The following is a 23,534-nucleotide window of genomic DNA, read 5'->3' as shown; positions in this document are numbered from 1 at the left end:
CAGACGGTCAACACAGAAATCAGATTGACTATATGCTCTGCAGCCAAAGATGGAGAAGCTCTATACAGTCAGTAAAAACAAGACCAGGAGCTGACTGTGGCTCAGACCATGAGCTTCTTGTTGCAAAGTTTAGGCTTAAATTAAAGAAAGTAGGGAAAAGCGCTAGGCCAGTCAGGTATGAATTAAATCATATCCCTGTTGAATATACAGTAGAGGTGACAAATAGATTTAAGGAATTAGATCTGATAGACAGAGTGCCTGAAGAACTATGGACAGAGGTTCGCAACATTGTACAACAGGTAGCAACCAAAACCATCCCAAAGAAAAAGAAATGCAAGAAAGCAAAATGGCTGTCTGAGGAAGCTTTGCAAATAGCTGAGGAAAGGAGAGAAGCGAAAGGCAAGGGAGGAAAAAGAAAGATATGCCCAATTGAATGCAGAATTCCAAAGAATAGCTAGAAGAGATAAGAATGCCTTCTTAAATGAACAATGCAAAGAAATAGAAGAAAACAATAGAATAGGGAGGACCAGAGATCTTTTCAAGAAAATTGGAGAGATGAAAGGAACGTTTCATGCAAAAATGGGCATGATAAAGGACCAAAATGGCAGGGACCTAACAGAGGCAGAAGAGATTAAGAAGAGGTGGCAAAATTACACAGAAGAATTATACAAGAATGAGCTTAACGTCCTTGATAATCACAATGAGGTGGTCACTGACCTCGAGCCAGACCTCCTAGAATGTGAAGTGAAGTGGGCCTTAGAAAAGCTGAGCAACAACAAAGCTAGTGGAGGTGACAGTATTCCAGCTGAGCTATTCAAAATCTTAAAAGACGATGCAGTAAAAGTGCTACACTCAATTTGCCAGCAAATTTGGAAAACTCAACAGTGGCCACAGGATTGGAAAAGATCAGTTTACATTCCAATTCCAAAGAAAGGCAGTGCCAAAGAATGTTCTATCGCACCATTGCACTCATTTCTCATGCTAGTAAAGTTATGCTTAAAATTTCTACAAGCTAGACTCCAGCAGTATGTGGATCGAGAACTACCAGAAGTACAGGCAGGATTTCGAAGAGGCAGAGGAACTAGAGATCAAATTGCTAATATACGCTGGATCATGGAGAAAGCTAGAGAGTTCCAGAAAAACAACTACTTCTGCTTCATTGACTATGCTAAAGCCTTTGATTGTGTGGATCATAACAAACTGTGGCAAGTCCTTAAAGAGATGGGCATACCAGACCATCTTATTTGTCTCTTGAGAAATCTATATGCAGGCCAAGAAGCAACAGTGAGAACTGGACACGGAACCACTGATTGGTTCAAAATTGGGAAAGGAGTCCGGCAAGGCTGTATACTGTCGCCTTGCCTATTTAACTTATATGCAGAGCACATCATGAGAAAGGCAGGACTAGATGAATCAAAAGTTGGAATTAAGATTGCCGGAAGAAACATCAACAACCTAAGATATGCAGATGATACCACTCTAATGGCAGAAAGTGAAGAAGAACTAAAGAGCCTGGTGTTGCGGGTGAAGAAGGAGAGTGCAAAACGTGGGTTGAAACTGAACATTAAGAAAACCAAGATCATGGCGTCTGGCCCTCTCAATTCCTGGCAAATAGATGGGGAAGAAATGGAGGTAGTGACATATTTTATTTTCCTTGGCTCCAAGATCACTGCAGATGGGGACTGTAGCCAAGAAATTAAAAGACGCTTGCTCCTTGGGAGGAAAGCCATGGCAAATCTAGACAGCACACTAAAAAGCAGAGACATCACCCTGTCAACAAAAATCCGTATAGTCAAGGCTATGGTCTTCCCAGTTGCAATGTATGGCAGTGAAAGCTGGACCATAAGAAAGGCTGAGCGCCAAAGAATTGAAGCCTTTGAACTATGGTGCTGGAGAAGACTCCTGCGAGTTCCTTGGACTGCAAGGCGATCAAACCGGTCAGTCCTAGAGGAGATCAACCCTGACTGCTCTTTAGAAGGCCAGATCCTGAAGCTAAAACTCAAATCCTTTGGCCACCTAATGAGAAGGAAGGACTCACTGGAGAAGAGCCTAATGCTGGGAAAGATTGAGGGCAATAGAAGAAGGGGACGACAGAGAATGAGGTGGCTGGATGGAGTCACTGAAGCAGTAGGCGTGAGCTTAGATGGACTCCAGAAGATGGTAGAGGACAGGAAGGCCTGGAGGAACATTGTCCATGGGGTCGCGATGGGTCGGACACGACTTCGCAACTAACAACAACAACAACAATTAGGACTGTAGTTCCCAGATATTCTGCAGTGACTAAGACTTCTCAGAGTTGTGGTCCCAATCTGTCAGGACGATGCAGAATAGAATAGAATAGAATAGAATAGAATAGAATAGAATAGAATAGAATAGAATAGAATAGAATAGAATAGAATAGAATAGAATAGAATAGAATAGAATATGAAGTGGAGCGGAGTGGAATGGAATGGAATGGAATATGAAATGGAGTGGAGTAGAAGAGGAGAGGAGAGGAGAGGAGAGGAGAGGAGAGGAGAGGAGAGGAGAGGAGAAGAGAAGAGAAGAGAAGAGAAGAGAAGAGAAGAGAAGAGAAGAGAAGAGAAGAGAAGAGAAGAGAAGAGAAGAGAAGAGATGGAAAGGACCTTGGAGGTCATCTAGTCCAACCCCCTGCTCAGGCAGGAAACCCTATACCATTTCAGACAAATGGCTGTCCAGTCTTTTCTTTAAAACTTCCAGTGTTGGAGCATTGTCATGTTCTGTAGGCAGGTTGTTCCACTGATCAATTGTTCTAACTGTCAGGAACTTTCTCCTTAGTTCTAGGTTGCTTCTCTCTTTGGTTAGTTTCCATCCGTTGTTTCTTGTCCTGTCTTCAAATACTTTGGAGAATAGCTTGACTCCTTCTTTGTGGCAGCCCCTGAGATATTGGAACACTGCTATCATGTCACCCCTAGTCCTTCTCTTCATTAAACTAGACGTACCCAGTTCCGGCAACCGTTCTTCATGTGTTTTAGGCTGCCTCCAGTCCCTTGATCATCTTTGTTACTCTTCTCTGTACCCTTTCTAGAGTCTCAACATCTTTTTTTTTACATCGTGATGACCAAAACTGAATCCAGTATTCCAAGTGTGGCCTTACCAAGGCCTTGTAAAGTCAAAATTGGGGAGGCTAATTTGCTGTTGGGAAGAGGGAGATATAGAAAACGAAAAGGGCTGAACCTGTCTTAGCCAAGGCGGAACAAAAGAGCCAAGAAAAACAAAATGAGCCAGAGGTGTTTAAGAAAACCAGACCTCTGCAGTAAAGGATGCCGAGCAAGGCAATTCAGCAACAGTGTTGGGTGGAGGAAAATTCATTTTGTCTGGAGCAAGAAGAGTGAAGGAAAGGTTGGAGAACGTGAGCCACTGGCATACCGTGTTGGGGAAAAGAGCGACGCTGAGGAATGGCCTTGGGTCCAGAAGAGGAAAGCTACAGCTGGAGGGGTAGACAAGTATGTCTGTTTCCAAGACACAGCTAATTAATCTGTGATAACATGCCCTTAATAGTCCACACTGAGCCAACATAATTGTCCCCAAGGGATCATATTAAGAAGTTATCCGATTAAAATATGAGAGGAAGCCTTGAAAAAGGCAGATCCTGTCGTTTGGTGTTGGAGAGAACTGTATGATGTGATTAATCTTGACATGCTCAATGCACTCATCCATGGTGACTAGTGTATTCTCCAGTCTGGGTTTGGATTTGTGGTTGTTTTTTTTCAGATGATGGATGATGATTTATTACATTTACAGTACATCCTGTTTTCCTCTGAGAGTTCAAGGAAACATGCAGGGGAAATCTCACTTAAATTTCTTATAACAACAATCTTGTGAGAGAGACACAGCTTGTTCCAGACACGATGAAGTCACACACAATAGAATTGGGTAGAGGAAGGAAAGCTGCAACCAACAGCTGGTCTGTCTGGACAGAGACTGGGTGGAAATCTGGAATGGAGTGACCCACAAATGTAATAATAAAATAAAATAAAATTAGCCTCGCCAAATCAGAGAAGCTAATGTCTCAGATGTAGAATGCAACTGAATGATTGTAAACATGGGGAGGGGCTTTCAATGAATTTTAAAGTTGGACATCTATGCCCTGGATTTTACAAATAGTTTACTTAAAAAGGTAAAGGTAAGGGTTCCCCTGCACATGCGTGCTAGTCGATTCCGACTCTAGGGGCCGGTGCTCATCTCCCTTTCAAAGCCGAAGAGCCAGCGCTTGTCCGAGGACGTCTCCGTGGTCATGTGGCCGGCATGACTTGATGCCAAAGGTGCACGGAACGCTGTTACCTTCCCACCTTAGTGGTCCCTATTTTTCTACTTGCATTTTTACGTGCTTTCGAACTGCTAGGTTGGCAGAAGCTGGGACGAGTAACAGGCGCTCACTATTTATTATGCCTACAAAAAGCTCCAGAGAGTTAGATTGCTCCACAAGGTGAGCTGTGACCTAAGATAGATAGATAGATAGATAGATGATAGATAGATAGATAGATGATACAGAGTGAAGCAAATAAATACAATAATATACTAACAGCCAGCAAAACAAATCATATGGATAACATTCATTCCTCTATGTTTGTGCTAATACAGTTGTTAACCAGATGATAAATGTAAAACATGAATAGGTATAAAATAAAAATAAAAACTACAGTATATATCCCCAAACAATTTATTTTTTTTAAGATTTTGCCAACATTGACTTTTGATTAGCTGCCATCAAGTCTATGTCAGCTCCTAGTAACCACATAAATACAGTTTCCTCATGAGAATACCAACATAGTTTAGGAAAATGATTAGGGGGCTGGAGGCTAAAACATATAGGGAACGGTTGCTGGAATTGGGTATGTGTAGTTTAATGAAGAGAAGGGTAAGGGGTGACATGATAGCAGTGTTCCAATATCTCAGGGGCTGCCACAAAGAAGAGGGAGGCAAGCTATTCTCCAAAGCACCTGAAAGCAGGACAAGAAGCAACGGATGGAAACTAGTCAAGGAGAGAAGCAACCTAGAACTGAGGAGAAACTTCCTGACAGTTAGAACAATTAACCAGTGGAACAACTTGCCTCCAGAAGCTGTGAATGCTCCAACACTGGAAGTTGTTAAGAAGAGACTGGACAGCCATTTGCCTGAAATGGTATAGGGTTTCCTGCCTGAGCAGGGGGTTGGACTAGATGACCTCCAAGGTCCCTTCCAACTTTATATTATTATTATTATTATTATTATTATTATTATTATTATTATTATTATTATTATTATTATTATTATCAAAAAAGCAGGGTTTTGTTTTTTTAATCATTATATACAGGTAGTCCTTCCCTAATGAGCTCAGTTGCTTCCAAAATTTCTGTTGCTAAGTGAGGTATTTGTGAATATTGACCGATTTTACAACCTTTCTTGCCACAGGTGTTAAGTCTGGGGTCTTCAAACTTGGCCCTTTTATGACTTGTGGACTTCAACTCCCAGAATGCCTCATCTAGGCACGCTGTGTTAAGTGAAGCACTGCAGTTGTTAAGTTACTAACCAGGTCGTTAAGTGAATCTGGCTTCCCCATTGATTTTGCTTGCCAAAAGGTCACAAAAGGTGAATACACGGCCCCGGGACACTGCAATCGTCATAAATGTGAGTCAGTTGCCAAGGGTCTGAATTGTGATCACGTGACCATGGGGATGCTGCAATGGTTGTAAGTGTGAAACATGGTCATAAGTCACTTTTTTCAGTGCCATTGTCACTTTGAATGGTCACTAGATGAACTGTTATGTAAGTCAAGGGCTACCTGTAATTATCCTCAGATATGCAATGTAGCTGATGTGTAAGTTACTCAAGGAGAACATTCTTCAGGCAAGCAGCTTGTAGACCCTCACTGGCGTTTTGTATTTTATCCAAAATAAATATTGACTATCGTTGACCCAGATCTGCCGATTAACCACTAGTTTAGTGGTTGAGCGGGTTATGTGTGGTGTATATTTGTGTTCACTCTCTCCAAAGAATGTGGGGACGATTTAAATAGTAGCACCATTGTTCAAACTGAGGTGGGTTTTGTTTTTTTTTCCTTTTTAACATTAGCTTCTGCCACCCGCTTGATAAAATTGCAAAGAATTTAAGACTGAGGAAAGAGCATTATTGGCACTTGCAAGTGTGTTCTTCAATTTATTTGTAAGTGTTCTCTGCTCTTTAGGGATTTGAAAGGTTTCGGCAGCCTGAGAGGGGGAAGCCAAAATTGCAAAGCGAAAGGAGAAAAAAAAAACCACCATGGAAAAGATAATTAAAGAGCCACTGGGTTGCAAAGGGAAAATGAAATATATATGCCACTTGGCTCGGTCTAGATGGGCAGGTGGGAAGGCAGCTGTTCTGACGCCGTGGGTGTAGGAAGGAAGAAGGAAGATGACGAAGGAAGGTGGGTGATGTGGAGATAGGACCAAAAAAAAGACACGGCAAGATGGTTTCAAGGAAAGTTGAGGCCTGTCTCCTCCCTCAGTTCAGGCATGAAGTGGGTTTTGCATGAGACGCATCTTGACATGCAGCTGAGTCACACAAACATCACGCCGAGGGTGGGTTGGGTTTGTTCGATTCATTTCATCACTTTAATTCAAGGCAGCGAGCATACATAAAACTTCTTCCTCAACAACAACCCTGTGAGGTGGGTTGGGCTGAGAGAGTGTTGTTCTGTACCAGCCTGCTACCGGCCCTGCAACAAAAGCAGGGACGACCCCTTTACAAAAGGTAAGAGGCTGGAATAACGTCTGCCACATTTATTACTACAAAAACAAACAAGACACGAACCAAGATACAGGAGCTTTGAAACACTATCCGAGCGGTTGCTTTCAGCAAACCAGCCCTCCCCACACATTCCCTTTATAAAGAGTTCAGGGTGTGGCTTCTCTCTCCCTCCTTCCGAGAAGCCCCATTGCCTTCCTCTGTTTACTCCTAATTGACTGCCTCCTGCGTCGGGCATCCTTGAACAGGGCCAGCTGTGGGTCATCTTCATCCACGCTGTCAGGCTCACACAGCTGGGTCTCCATGGTGACTGCCTGAGGGCAATCATCAGCAAGATCTTCAACCCCCTCAGCAAGGTCTTCAACACCCCCCTCCTCCTCTGAGTCGTCTGACCCAACTGCCGAACCCACAGGCTGACCCTGAATCACAACAAGTGTGACTGACCCAAAGTCATCCAGATGGTTTTCATGCCTAAAGCGGGACTTGAACTCAGCGTCTTCAGGTTTTCATCCAAACTCACCCCCTTTTTGAGAGTGATTCTCAAGTCTGTTATTGGTAGTGCTTGACTGCTAACAATTTAGTGCCCGTTTGAGGTTAACAGTGGCCCTGAAAAAAGTGCCTTGAGGCCATTTTTACACACTTGCAACCGTTGCGGCATCCCCATGGTCACATGATCAAAATTCAGAGGCTTGGCAATTGACTCCTATTTATGACGGTCGCAGTGTCCTGGGGTCATGGGATTCCCCTATTGCAACTTTCTGACAAGCAAAGTTAATGGGGATGCCAGATTCGACTTGACAACTATTTTACTAACTTAACAACTGCAGGGATTCACTTAACAAACATGTGAAGAGGGGCCATAAAATGGGGCAAAACTCACTAAAGAAATGCCTCACTTAGCAACAGAAAGTTTGGACTCAGTTGTGTAATTGTTTTCACATTCCCTCTTTCAGATTTTTCTCAGGAACGTACGCAGCTATTTCTGTTTAGGCTTTTCCATGGTATACATTGCCATTTCATACATTTCTGTAATATACATTGATTTATCTGTTACATTTATACATATCTACACACACACACACACACACACACACACACACACACACACACACACACACACACACACACACATATATATATATATATATATATATATATATATATATATATATATATATATATATATATATATATATATATATATATATATATATATATATTCTCCACTGGTTAATTGTCCTTAGTGATAGGAAGTTTCTCCTTAATTCCAGGTTTCTTCTATCTTTGATGAATTTCCAACCATTGTTTCTTGTCTTGCCCTCTGGTGCTTTGGTGAATAACGTGACCCTCTCCTCTTCTTTGTGGCAGCCCCTCAAATACTGGAACACTGCTATCATGTCTCCTATATTTCTTCTGTTCTTTAGACTAGCCAAACCTAAGTCCCACAGACGTTCTTCGTATGTTTTGGTCTCCAGGCCTTGGATCATCTTAGTTGTTCTTCTCTGATTTTTTTCCAAACTCTCAACATCATTTTTTTTTTTGATATGGTGACCAAAATTAGCTGCAGTATTCCAGGTGTGGTCTTACTAGAGTTTCGCTGCCCGTGTCGTTATCTGAGTGAGGCAAAGTTCACTTAAGAAGTGTCTTACTTAGCAACTGAAATTTGGGGCTCAGCTGTGACATTAAGATTAAGTCAAGGTCTAGCTCAGGGGTAGGCAACCTCGGCTCTTTTATGACTCGTGGACTTCAAATCCCAGAAGAATTCTGGGAGTTGAAGTCCACGAGTCATAAAAGAGCCAAGGTTGTCTAGCTTTACTCAAAAGCCAAATGCAACCCTCAGCTTTAAAAAAAGGTAGAGCCTTGTTCTTGAGCATCCCCAAATATTCAGAGCTGAATAACCAATATGGTATAATTATTAGCTCTGCCATTTGACTCTATGGATAGTCCTCCATTTATGACTAGTCGCTTAGTAACCATTCAAAGTTACAATAGACCCTGAAAATGGAACTTACAAACTAGTTTCGAAATACCAAGGTTTCCCCATCCCCACAGTCACGTAAACCCATTTTGGGCACTCAGCAACCAACTTCCATTTATGGCTGTCTGCCGTGCCCCACAGTCACGTTATTTTGCTGGAAACCAGCATTAGTAAACAATGGATTTGATTAATGATGGCTGCATTCCCTTAATACCACTGCAAAAAAAGCTTGCAAAATCAAGCCATTATAGGCAAAGTATTGCAAAGGCCTCTATACCAATACAGGTAGTCCTCAGCTTATGATCACAATTGAACTCAAAACTTATGTTGCTGAGTGAGAAATTGTTATGTGAGTTTTGACCCATTTTGCGACTTTGCTTGTCACATTTATTAACTGAATCACAACGGTCATAAGTGTGAAAAATGGTCGCAGGTCACCTTTTTCAGTACTGTTGTAACTTCAAAGAGTCACTAAACGAACTGTTGTAAGTCGAGGACTACCTGAAACTCCTTCCAGGGCATTCTTAACTATTACAGGTCGTCTATGACTTATGGCCACAATGGAGCCGTACATTCCTGTTGTTGTGTTTTCCCCATTTTACAACTTTTTTTGCCACAGTTGTTAAATGAAATCACTGTCACTCGGTCTATGTCATTAAGTGAATCATGTGGTCATTAAATGAATCTGGCGTCTCCCATTGACTCCCATTGAGAAAGCCAGCTGGGAAGGTTATAAATGACCCGGGATGGTGCAACTGTCAGAAATACCGGCCAGTTGCCAACAGCTCAAATTTGTATCACAGGACCATGGGGATCCTGGAACAATTGTAAGCGTGAAAACTAGTCAAAAGTCACTTTTTTCAGTGCCACTGTAACTTTGAACAGTCACTAAACAAATGGTTGTAAGTCAAGGACTACCTGTATTCAAGGGCAATTTTGGGAGGGCCTCATAGTTCCAAGGTGTACGTTGTGCACCACTAATCTAGAGGACCTTTAACATCTACATTCTACATCTACCTTCTGCACGCTGGCTGAGGAATTCTGGGAGTTGAAGTCCACAAGTCATAAAAGGGCCAAGTTTGAAGACCTCTCTTCAAACTGTTGGCAGGGGGGCAGAGATCGGCCCCTAGGTCTCTTGTTTGTGGAGTTCCTCAGGGGTCGGTTCTCTCGCCTCTCCTGTTCAACATCTACATGAAACCGCTGGGTGAGATCATTCGTGGTTTTGGAGTTGGGTATCATCAATATGCTGATGATACCCAACTTTTCATTTTGACCCCAAACCACCCCAGTGATGCCCTCGCTGTGATGTCCCGTTGCCTGGAGGCGGTTCGGGTCTGGATGGGGAGGAACATACTTCAACTCAACCCTGACAAGACTGAGTGGCTGTACATTCCGGCATCCCGGGACATTCAAAATGTTCCATCACTTTCTATGGGGGGTGAGTCTTTACCCCCCGTAGATAGGGCTCGCAACTAGATTCCTCCTAGATTCACGGCTTACCTTAGAAGATCATATAGTAGCCGTGACTAGGGGGGCTTTCGCACAGGTTCGCCTGGTGCGTCAGTTGCGGCCCTATCTTAGACCGGGATGCCCTGTGTACGGTCACTCATGCGCTCGTGACCTCTCGCCTTGACTATTGCAATGCTCTCTACATGGGGCTTCCCTTGAAGACCACTCGTAGGCTCCAACTGGTACAGAATGTGGCCGCGAAAGTTGTCTTGGGAGTTTCCTGGTACTCCTATGTTACACCTTTGCTCCGTGAGCTGCATTGGTTACCAGTTGTCTTCCGGGTGAGGTTCAAGGTCTTAGTGATGGTTTTTAAGTCCTTACATGGCATGGGTCCGGAATACCTCGGGGACCACCTGCTGCCGGCGTCGACTCCCCTCCGCCCTGTGCGTTCCCACAGAGAGGACCTCCTCAGGGTGCCTCCGGTCAGAGAATGTCGGCTGGTGGCCCCCAGGGGAAGGGCCTTCTCTGTGGGTGCCCCGGCTCTGTGGAATCAACTGCCGGTTGAGCTCCGGATGGCACCGGATCTCCGCTCCTTCTGGCGCAGGTTAAAGACCCATTTATTTGAACAAGCTGGCCTGGCCTGATGGGGAGTTACCTAGGGTTTTAATATTTATATATATTTTCTATTGTTTTAACTTTGGGCAATAATTTAATTCGTTTTTAACTTTTGTATTTTTGTAGTTTTATGATATGCCCTGTTCACCGCCCTGAGTCCTTCGGGAGAAGGGCGGTATAAAAATTTAATAAAACCTAAACCTAAACCTACATAAATGCTGCTCAAAATGAGCTCATTTTTCCTCAAACATCACTGTTCCTCTATCCAACAAATCACTACTTCCAACAGAAATCTGTTTCTTGGCACTTTCTACTCACTGGATTAGGCCTACCCACTGTGCAGCAAAATGGAGTTTACTCAATCTTCCATCTGCCATCCCTTCAGATAGTCCAAAATTAAGCTTTTAGCTCCTGTCTTTATCTCTCCCCCCCTTTTTTTTAGATTAAACACAGGGCAGTGCAAGCTTTGTAAATAATTTAGGATGTCTACTTCTGATATCGCACATCTGTCTCCTCCTCATTAGAGTAGATTAATTTTTGTCGGCCTTTCGTGCAAACCTGGGAAGAGAAGAAATCTCACTGATTTAAAGACAACTACTGAATTTCTGTACAGATTTTCCTAACATGCACACCTGGACAGGTAATCCTCTGCAATATATCATACATTTTTTTCTGTCTTATAAACAATGTGATTGTATTCTTCGCATTCCTGTTTGTCAGTTTAAATAGATCTAGAAGCAGCAGATTGGGGAAGGGTGATGTAATGATTGGGTGTTAGAACTGTCAATCACAACATATTTTGAGTGTGGGAGAACAGAGGAGAAAGGGAGTTGGGAAGTGGGTAGAAGGACAGGTCTGATGCAAACTCCAAGGTTTAGCCCAGTAAAACCCTCATCAGTCTGAGACAAGTGTATGCATATATATTTAGTTTTCTGGGAAGGCAAGGATTGATAGCCTATAGACATGTAGGACTGATAGCCTATAGATATGTTCTAATGTAAGAAGAAGCTATTTACTACTCACTTTAATTAATTAATTAATAAAAAGATGGTTGGATTCCTTGCATCATCATCATGTCGCAATCCCAATACATCTGGAGCACCAATTGAACACTATCGTCATTGACAATGGCACCATCAGTCAATTGCAAAAGGTAGTTTTGCTTGGAACAGCTAACATCTCCAAACAATACTTTTAACACTATCAAAACAACACCTGTCTATCCCAGGCCCTTGGGAAGGACTCGATGGAAGGATAAAAATGCCAAATCCCATCTAAACATCTGGCTGACTGTGCGACCAACCATAATAACAATGTGTTCAATGTATATGCCACCCAATTCCCAGCAACACTGGGAGGTTTAAATCTTAACTATGCCTTCCGGTGTTCCATCTAGGCATGCTAATTCAGATAGAAAGGTGGGCGGACAATAGGATGGGAAGACATAAAGAAACAGAGGAGAAAACCCAATGGCTTTCCAAATGAGACACAGGAAAGAAGGTGTCAGGAAATCCATAAGATCTTTTGAGGTATTAATGTTGGGAAGGAGGGAAGGGAGGGAGGAGGAAGGAAGGAAGGAAAGGAGGGAAGGAAGGGAGGGATGAAGGAATGAAGGGAGGGAGGAAGAGAGGGAGGGAGGAGGGAGGCAGGAAAGAAGGGAAGGGATGAAGGAAGGAAGATAGGGAGAGAAGGAAGGAGGAAGGGAGGGAGAAAGAAGGAAGGAAGGAAGGAAGGAAGGAAGGAAGGAAGGAAGGAAGGAAGGAAGGAAGGAAGGAAGGAAGGATGGAAGGAAGGAAGGAAGGAAGGATGGATGGAAGGAAGGAAGGAAGGAAGGAAGGAAGGAAGGAAGGAAGGAAGGAAGGAAGGAAGGAAAAAAGGCACTCAGAGCAGATACAAGAAAATTGGCCTGCAATGATGGAGACCAATGTCTTCTCTTGGTCTCTCTGGCCCTGAGGGCAAAAGCCTGCAGCTGCCACCAGAAACTCTAAATGATCGTTCTATCCTATGAGTATGACTTAAGACAGAGATACAAAAACTGGGGTCTAGCAGAATCCTTTTTGTGGCCCTTGGTGCATTTATATTTGGTGAGGTCAAGGGCAACATGAATCTGTTGGGTTTTCACGCCTTCTCCCAAAAGCCTGATCTACATTGGAAGGGTAGCCCTTGATGCGCTGAAGACAATGCTCAGCGTGGATGGAAACTGTATCTTTATATGGGTGTTCCTTATTTAATGACCACAGTTGCCAGCAGCAACTCGGTCCTTAAGCAAAGCGACTGCTAAATCACGTAAGCACAGCTATGCTTAGGATCTTATTTCAGTTTCCCTTTGCTTTAGAGACCTGTGAAAGTTATAAATGCAAAGATTGGCTGCCAGGTTGTTGTGTTTTCTTTCCATCCCCATCACAGCCGCCCAGATGGGTGGCATTTGAATTTAATAAATAAATGCATTGACTGTAAATGGATCTGAAATGTGGCAGTCACTAAAGTCTGCATTGCTTAAGACTTTGTGCCCCTGATTATTGTGTTAACTTCTGTTAGAGGGCATATACCTGGGGGTATGAATTAATTTTCATGTTTTTCCTTAATAGCCCATTTAATTGCTATTTTCCTCCCTTTATATTCATTCATTCAGCATATGGCCTCTACAGAGGTCATGCAATCACTGATGTACCAAACTGATAAAATACATTATACATGCAAACACAAATACAATAGACAAGATGAATGGTTAAATTAGGGTAAAACCATGATAAAATCGCCATAGTATGGCATCACAGAATCACAATAGGATAGAAGTTCACGTTATAATTATGTTATAGTTCAATGGTGGCCGAACTGGATGTTGTATCTCTCACAGTCAAAAACTATAGAGACAGCAACTAGGTGACCACAGTTTTTTTAAGAATTCATTGTCAAAAGCTATTGGACGCCCTGGTCCAAATTCTCCAGCTAAACATAGAAGGTATGAGTAGAAATAAATACATTTTCTTCAGTGCAAAAAAACAGGAGCGTAACACAATCAAGAACGAACAAAAGAGTTAAGAAAGTCTGTCCCTCAAGTCGCTTTTATGAAGCAAAAGGCAAGCACGTCTATTGCGCGCTCTTTCACAATCACTCTGCTGGTTTTCCTTTTACTTTATTGTGTGTGTGTGTGTGAGGAAGAAGGGTGATTGGGAACGATTTGGAAAGCGAAAAAGTTTTGCAAAAAGCCAAAATAGTCAATCTGGCCCTGGAGGAGTCCTGCTGCTATTAATCAGTACCTCACTCTTGTTCCAGAATCCTATTCTGTGAAACTTATTATTCGCCCACTGCAAATCTTAATGATGCAACTTCCCACTTGTGTATTTCAGCTCACCTCCTACATGCCAGCATGAAATGCCATGGCCAGGATGAAAGATGGCTACTTGCCGTCAAAGTCTGGAGTGGGTTGGTACAACTGGTTTAGAGGCATCTGAGGGCTCTCCTGAGCAATTACAGCCCAATTGTTTTAAATGTGTTAATCAGCACGATCCACAGGTGGTTCATTTGGACTTAACTCTCAGAGAAGCCCAAGGAGCTTTTCTCCCATGCATAATAACTATGGAGCAAGAGTAGTGGTGGGATTCAGCCAGTTGCCACCACTTCGGCAGAACCGGTACCTAATTTTTTTGTTGCCCAGGCCCAAAATGGACTTCCAGAACTGGCATCCATACAGAGTACCAGTTGTTTGCATATTTGAATCCCACCGCTGAGCCAGAGGCAAATTTCCCCTCCCAAAGGCAGGATTTTTCCATCTCTGGCAGGCAAAAGATCCATTAATAATAATAAATATCAACCCCCATTTTGGCGATGATATGGGTATCATTATGTTCCGTGATGATGGAGCTGGTTCTTCTGAGATAACAGACTTTGTTCCTCTCTAAATGTCAACAGGTTGAAATTTCATTTTATTTGTTTATTTTATTTTAATACTGCTTTTATTATTTTATAAAGAACTCCAAGGCGGAGAACATACATGCAGTAATACTCCTTCTTCCTCTTATTTTCCTCACAAGAGTTTCTGAGGAGGACTGGGCCGAAAGAGAATGACTAGCCCTAAGTCACTCCCTGGCTTTCATGCCTAAGATGGGACCAGAACTCTCAATCTCCTGCTGATTGGCCCAAAGTCACCCAGTCAGTTTTCATGTCTAACATGGGACTAGAACTCACAGTCTCCTGATCAATGGCTCAAAGTCACTAAGTCAGCTTTCATGTCTAATGTGGGACTAGAAGTCACCGACTCCTGATCATTGGCCCAAAGTCACCTTGGGTTTGGCTAGTCTAAAGAAAAGAAGAAATAGGGGAGACAGGATAGCAGTGTTCCAGTATCTGAGGGGCTGCCACAAAGAAAAGGAGGTCAAACTATTCTCCAAAGCACCAGAGGGAAGGACGAGAAACAACGGTTGGAGACTGATCAAAGAGAGAAGCAACCTGGAACTAAGAAGAAACTTCCTGACAGTGAGGACAATCAACCAGTGGAACAGCTTGCCTCCAGAAATCGTGGGGACTCCATCACTGGAGGTTTTTAAGAAGAGACTGGTCATTCATCTGTCTGAGATGGTATAGGTTCTCCTGCTTGAGCAGGGGGCTGGACTAGAAGACCTCCAAGGTCCCTTCCACATTCTATTCTATTCTATTCTATTCTATTCTATTCTATTCTATTCTATTCTATTCTATTCTATTCTATTCTATTCTATTCTATTCTATTCTATTCTATTCTATTCTATTCTGTTTTCATGTCTAATGTGGGACTAGAACTCCCAGTCTGCCGATGATTAACTCAAAATCACCCAGTCATTTTTCATGCCTAATGTGACACTAGAACTCACAGTCTCCTGATCATTGGCCCAAAGTCACTTAGTCCATTTTTATGTCTAATTTATTTATTTATTTTATTGAATTTGTATACCGCCCTATTCCCGTAGGACTCAGGGCGGTTTACAGGGCAGTTAAAACCATGAAATACAAAAAATTAAAATCAATTAAAACAATTAAATTAAATTCAAGCCCCAAGAGTAAATCTAAAACCCAGTGGGACTAGAACTCACAGACACCTAGTTTCTAGGCCAGCACCTGCATCAACTAAAAATTCAGCCCTAGGGACAGGTAAGGTGGAATTTGGCAAACTGATGGATAAATAAACATATTATCCAAGGAGAAGCACCATACTGCAGGGTAATTTACCACAGAACAGCAAAGGCAAGGAACATATAGTGGTGTTTCCTGGCCAAGATATTCATCCTTACAGGTCAGGCTTTGTCTCATGTTATTGTTGCTTAACAATTGTCAGAATCAGTTCCAAATAGGAATCCCAAAAAGGGTAATGGCCAAGCAGCTCTTCTGAAATTATGCCATTCTGGGAAGTGAAGAATGAACAACTCGCATCCAAACAATCTGTCATAGCGACCAAACAGAAATAATTATGATTCATCGCAAAAATTGCACAAGTAGAAATACGGCATCCAAGTCAGAAACATTAAGATTGAAAAAAGAAAAAAAAAGATGTTCTACTTGAGTGTTTCTCAACCTTGGCTGCTGGAAGATGTGTGGACTTCAACTCCCAGAATTCCCCAGCCAGCAGAGCTGGCTGGGGAATTCTGGGAGTTGAAGTCCACACATTTTCTAGCAGCCATGGTTGAGAAACACTGTTCTCTCTCTCTCTCTCTCTCTCTCTCTCTCTCTCTCTCTCTCTCTCTCTCTCTCTCTCTCTCTCACACACACACACACACACACACACACACACAAAGCATGCAGCATTAGAAAGCACTGGCCATTTTTTCTCTCCTAGTTTCGAAGTACGAAACAATAGGGTAAATTATTCTTAGCAAACTGAGTAACTGAGATTTAATCACTCCAAGCACACTCTCTGCATGCAAACATTTAGCCACACACAGGTAACAACAATGACTGGTTCTTCAGTGACCGTTTGCCTTCTTTCCCTTTTTTAACTCCTCATGTCTGAAAACAATTGCAGAAACTGTGTGCCCACGGAACAAACGCCAGAACGGGGTATTTAATGGAAATTATCAGCTCAAAGGAGGAGAGCACACATTTTGCAAAAGTTTGTGCGTCTTCAGTTGTCTCTCAATCTGCTATGCCACTCAAGAGTCACATGGCAGTGAGACGGGTGGCCACATAAATTTAAGAAATACATAAATTGGTTGTTCTTCAGTCGCTAAGTCATGTCAGGTTCTTTGTGACCTCATGGACTATAGCACACCAGCCCCTCTTCCCCCCCTCCCCCCATCCTCCACCATCTTCTGGAGTTTGCCAAAACTCATGATTATTGCATCGATGACACGATCTAACCATCTCATCCTCAGCTGTCCCCTTTTCCTTGGCCTTCAGTCTTTCCCAGAGTCCCCTTTTCTCCCTTGGTGGCCAAAGTATTTGAGCTTCACCTTCCAAAGAGCAGTCAGGGTTGATTTCCTTCAGGATTGACTGACTGGATCTCCTTACAGTCCAAGGGACTCTTCTGCAACACTGCAGTTTTAAAGCATCAGTACTTCGGTGTTCAGCCTTCTTTATTTATGGTCCAACTCTCACAGCCGCACAGTACATTACTACTGGGAAAAGCATAGCTTTGACAAATAAATACTGGACTGTAAAAGAAACAAAGTTATCAATCAATCAATCAATCAGAATAGAGCTGGAAGGGACCTTGGAGGTCTGCTAGTCCAGCCCCCTGCTCATACAGGAGAACCTATACCATCTCAGATAAGTGACTGTCCTGTCTCTTCTTCAAAAACCTCCAGTGATGGAGCGCCCACAATTTCTGGCGGTAAGCTGTTCCACTGGTTAATTGTCCTCACTGTTAGGAAGTTTCTCCTTAATTCCAGGTTGCTTCTCTCCTTGATTAGTTTCCATCAGTGCTTTTTTTGCAAAAGAAAAAGGTGCCGGAACTCACATATGTCATACAACCCGCCTTGCCTACCCTACAAGGTTCCATCCAAAAAAGGTGCCGGAACTCCGTTCTGAGCGTTCTATGACAAAAAAGCCCTGGTTTCCATCAAATGTTTCTTGCCTTGTGTCTGCCTGTGTGTGTGTGAAAGAGAGGCAGAGAAGCTTCTGGAATTTTTTTTCCAAACCTTTCATAATAGTCATGGGACCAAGACTGGATAAAAAATTTACAATGAAAGCGTCGGTAACATTCTCTTCCCTATGGATACATTGGTGGGATATTTCTGCTTTTTTTTTTTTAACCGACGGTCGCAAGTGTTAAAAGTGGTCATAAATCACATTTTTCAGTGCCACTGTAGCTAAATAAATTGTTGCCAGTCGAGGACTACCTGTCTGTAGTCCTTGAGTTAAAATGATTCATTTAACAGCCGTTCAGTCTTCACACTGACAACCTTCACAGCATCCCCATAGTCACGTGGTCAAAATTTGGGCGCTCGTCAACCAGCATGTATTTATAACATTTCCCAGGTCATATGATCCCCGTTTGCCATCTCTGCAGCTGTCTCCCAACAAGCAGAGTTAATGGGGGAAGCTGGATTTGCTACTAATGACCATGTGATTCACTATGCAGTGGTGATTTGCTTAATAAGCCACGGCAAGGAAAGGTTGTCAAGTTGGACACAACTGACTTAACAACCGCCCTGCTTCATAACTGTAATTCAGCTCCCGATTGTGGCCGTAATTCACAGACTACCCGCATAGGATGTTGTAAATCTTCTCTTTTTTAGAGCAGATCTATTTTAAACCTAATGCAACACATCCCTTTTTCGTGCACAGAAATGCTTCTTTTGTCTGCCTTAAATCTTTCCCACACCCTAGTCCGGCTTCAGGTGATGATTCTTGTTTTTTTATGAGACAGGAAGAAAAACATCCCTATATCTCTATTTTCTCCACAAACATCCCAGAATCGGCATTTTGCACAGATTTGTTAAGTTTTATAGACATCTACCGTGTCTTCCTTTGTTGTTCATAACATTCAAAGCGACACATATCTCTGCTTCTCTCTCTATTTATATCTCAGTCTATGTTTATCATATTGATTCAGTTTGAGAAATCAATCTGATTCTGTTCAGCCATCAAAACTGAATGATCAGACTGATTTGAACCGGTCCTCTGATTTCCTTAAAAAAAGTTCTTGCACCTTCCTGTAAATCAAGAAATCTTTTGAAAACATTTTGTTCAGTTCAACAACTGAAATTGATTTCCCAATCTTTTTCCATCAAACCTTCAAATTAAATAGCAAAATTGGGGACCCTCCCCAAATATCTGTATTTTGGTGCTATGGCTATTTTAATATATATATATATATATATATATATATATATATATATATATATATATATATATATATATATATATATATATATACAAGTAGACCGCATCACCAGAAGTGTCATTTCCAAATTGGAGGAAAAATAATTTCAACTGATCAGATTCAACGGTCCCATCTTAAATTTCCTGGAATGCTGCATTTGGGTACTTCTGCTAAAAAGCAGAGGAGTTTGTTTATTTGACTTGTATGCCAAGGTCTGCGTAGCTCCTTCCAGCTCTCTGGTCCTCTGATCAGCTAAGAATAACAGTTTGGAAAACTCCCCCCGCCTCTAAAAAATGGGGTTCAGAGCTCAGAAGAAGAGGAGATAATGCTTTGAGGGGGCCCTTGATGCTCTCCGAGCTTGCTTATTTTCAAGCAAGCTCAGAGAACACCCAAGGACCCCTCATTTCAACCCTGAGCTACAGATATTCTCCTTTATTGGTAGATAATGCTTTCTTGCAATGTTCACCCTTTTCTCTGGCCAGCATTGTGGCTTAGTGGCATAATAGAATAGAATAGAATAGAATAGAATAGAATAGAATAGAATAGAATAGAATAGAATAGAATAGAATAGAATAGAATAGAATAGAATAGAATAGAATAGAATAGAATAGAAGCTGGAAGGGACCTTGGAGGTCTTCTAGTCCAGCCCCCTGCTCAAGTAGGAGAACCTATACCATCTCAGACAGGTGATTGTCTAGTCTCTTCTTGAAAATTTCCAGTGATAGAGCGCCCACAGTTTCTGGAGGCAAACTGTTCCACTGTTTGATTGTCCTCACTGTCAGGAAGTTTCTCCTTAATTCCAGGTTGCTTCTCTCTTTGATCAGTTTCCAACCATTGTTTCTCGGCCTTCCCTCTGGTGCTTTGGTGAATAACATGGCCCCTTCTTCTTTGTGGCAGCCCCTCAGACACTGGAACACTGCTATCATGTCTCCCCTATTTCTTCTTTTCTTTAGACTAGCCAAACCCAAGTCCCGCAGCCGTTCTTCGTCTGTTTCGGTCTCCAGGCCTTTGATCATCTTAGTTGCTCTTCTCTGAATGTTTTCCAAACTCTCCACATCTTTTTTGTGATAAGGTGACCAAAATTGGCTGCAGTATTCCAGGTGTTGGCATTATTTCGGTGCCTTCTGCACAGACGTTGGCTGTCGTGTAAACTACCTCTCTTCCAATCCCAGGGGTCTACTTTATCTTGTCTCCCTTTGAAAGATGTCACTGCTCCAATACTGACCAACTGGACAAGGCCAGGCCTAAGGGGTCTTCTGCTCCAAGCAGCCTAATCAAATTGGGAATGCTTCTAGCATACAGCCATTGATTCTATCACTCTGCTTTGCGTTGTTGTTTTTTTTAAAAAAAAAATCTGCAATATGCTGCACATTGTTTACAGTGTTTAAGCCCTTGTCTTAGTGAAGCAGTAAGATCATCGTTTTAAGAATGGCTGGAGGCCCACAATTCCTGGCGGCACTTTCTCAAACGGCAACCCAATAAAACTGCAGCTTTAGTTCTGGAGACATATTACGCAGGTTAGAATATGCAAATGACACAGGCAGCTAATGCTCTTTAAGCAGCGTTTATGGAAAACCAATCCTTGCTTCACTTGAAAAGGTGGGTATGTTCTAAAGCAAGATATCTGAAGAAAATGTTTTCACTCTGCCCAGGCAACAGCAATCTGGAAAACTGAAAGGAATGTTTCGTATTGAAGGGAGTAGAGAATTGATCCGGTTTAACCTTCTTAAAAAGGGACGCGGTGGCTCAGTGGGGTTAGGACGCTGAGCTTGTCAATCAGAAGGTCGGCAGTTTGGCGGGTCGAATCCCGAGTGCCGCGTAACAGAGTGAGCGCCTGTTACTCATCCCAGCTTCTGCCAACCTAGCAGTTCGAAAGCACGTAAAAATGCAAGCAGAAAAATAGGGACCACTCCGGTGGGAAGGTAACAGCGTTCCGTGCAGCTTTGGCGTCTAGACATGCCGGCCACATGACCACGGAGACGTCCTCGGACAAGCGCTGGCTCTTCAGCTTTGAAACGGAGATGAGCACCAGCCCCTAGAGTTGGAAACGACTAGCACGCATGTGCGGGGGAACCTTTACCTTTACCTTTAAGCTTCTTAAACTCCTTCCTCTGATCAACATTGGCTTCTACAGGTTTGTAAATCCCTTGGTCAAGCAGATCATAAAAGGCAAAGCAGAGTCAGGCCTGGTTAATACTTGGCAGGATATTTCAAGGCAGTAGCACACGGGTGTCAAACTCTCTGCGTCACGTGACATGTCGTGACGTGTCGCAACTTTTTTTTGCATTGCCGGAGTTGGGGTGGGCGTGGCCTCTGTATGATGCAACCGGCAGTTTGACACCCCTGCTGTAGCATGTTCTAGGACAGAGGTCCCCAACCTTTTGGGCACCAGGGACCAGTGCCATGGGGAAAGGTGTGGACCAGAGGAAGTGTGGTTTTGCGTAATGCCTGAATCCTGTGGATGGGGCTTTGCTTGTTTGTGCAGTCTGGTTGCTGGCATGCTGCGGACTGGTGCCAGTCCATGGACCAGGGGTTGGGGACCCCTGCTCTAGGAAGAAAGGAGAGGCAGACCCCCTCCATTCTGTGGACAGTTAACCTAAATTTACTACCCAGAGAAATGACCTAAAACTGTTTTTGGAAAGGTTTGAAGCTGAAAACATAAAATTAACTCTTAAACAACCAGTCCCTCCTTCCTTCCTTCCTTCCTTCCTTCCTTCCTTCCTTCCTTCCTTCCTTCCTTCCTTCCTCCAGAGGGCAGGACATGAAGTAATGAGTGGAAGCTTGTTAAAGAGAGATCCAACCTAAAAATAAGGAGAAATTTACTGATTTACTGATTTAATCAATGGAGTAATTTACCTCCTGGAGTCGTAGGCGCTCCATCACTGCAGGTTTTCAAAAATAGACTGGACAGTGATTTGACCAGAATGGTATCAGATCTTCTGCCATGAGCAGGGGGTTGGAGTGGAACAGAGGTGTCAAACTCCTGTGTCACGTGACGTGTCATGACATATTGAGGCTTTTTTCCCCTTGCTAGAGCTGGGGTGGGCACAGCTTCCATGTGATGCATCTGGCCCGCGGGCCGGCAGTTTGACACCCTGGACTAGAAGATCTCTTAGGCTCCTTCCAGCCCTATAATCCTTCCTTCCTTCCTTCCTTCCTTCCTTCCTTCCTTCCTTCCTTCCTTCCTTCCTTCCTTCCTTCCTTCTTTCCTTCCTTCCTTCCTTCTCCCTTCCTTCCTTCCTTCCTTCCTTCCTTCCTTCGTTCCTTCCTTCCTTCCTTCCTTCTTTCCTTCCTCCTAACCAATCTCTCCCCAACCCTCATGAAAAACAAAGGAATGAACATTAGGGATGCTCCATCTTTGCAATGCCAGACTTTTGCAAAAGCTAGAACCTACCAGATTCCTCCCTTTCTGCAGAGGGGAGCAGAATTTTTGGCCAGCAAGTGTCTTCTTCCTTCTGTAGTGGGGAGGACCAGCAGCAAGTTGTCACTGCATTAAGCAACTGCCCCATCCTTCCCCTTGCTCTCTCAGTCAGGCTGGACAATCTTTCACTCTCCAATCTGAAAGAAGAGAAGAAATTTCCAAAGGGAGAGTTTAGAACTTGGTAATTAAAGCCCCTAATGTCTCCTATTTCCAATCTAATTCTCTCCAGAGCTCCTTCCTTCCTTCCTTCCTTCCTTCCTTCCTTCCTTCCTTCCTTCCTTCCTTCCTTCCTTCCCTCCCTCCCTTCCCTTCCTCCCTCCCTCCCTCCCTCCCTCCCTTCTCTCTCCCTTTTCTCTCTCCCTCCCTTCCCTCCCTCCCTCCCTTCCTTCCTCCCTTTCTTCCCTCCCTCCCTCTTCTTCCCTCCCTCCCTCTTTCCTCCCTTTCTTCCTCCCTCCCTTCCTTCCTTCCCTCCCTCCCTCTTCCCTCCCTCCCTTTCTTTCCTCTCTCCCTCCCTCCCTTTCCTCTCTCCCTCCCTTCCCTCCCTTCCTTTCCTCCCTCCCTCTCCTCCCTCCCTCTCTTCCTTTCCTTCCTCCCTCCCTTTCCTCCCTCCCTCCCTTCCTTCCTTTCTTCCCTTCCTCCCTCCCTCTTCTTCCCTCCCTCTTTCCTCTCTCTCTCCCTCTTTCCTCCCTTTCTTCCTCCCTCCCTCCCTCCCTCCCTCCCTTCCTTCCCTCCCTCTTCCCTTCCTCCCTCTTTCCTCTCTCCCTCCCTTTCCCCCTCCCTCCCTCCCTTCCCTCCCTCTTCCCTCCCTCCTTTTCCTCCCTCCTTTTCCTCCCTTCCTCCCTTCCCTTCCTTTTCTTGTGCCCTTGAGTCATTGCTGATACCTGAAGACGGCCTGGACTGGTCTCTGAAGCTTTCCTGGCCAGATTTCAGAAGAGGCTTGCCACTGTCTCCTTCCTAGGGCTGAGAGAGAGAGTGACTGGCCCAAACTCGCCCGACCGGCTTTATGTCTCAGCCAGGACTAGGACTCACAGTCTCCTGCTTTCTAGCCTGATGCC

The sequence above is a fragment of the Vipera ursinii genome, assembly GCF_947247035.1.
Source record: "Vipera ursinii genome assembly, chromosome: 3".
Lineage (NCBI taxonomy): Eukaryota > Metazoa > Chordata > Lepidosauria > Squamata > Viperidae > Vipera > Vipera ursinii.
Note: the sequence above shows the minus strand (reverse complement) of the source record.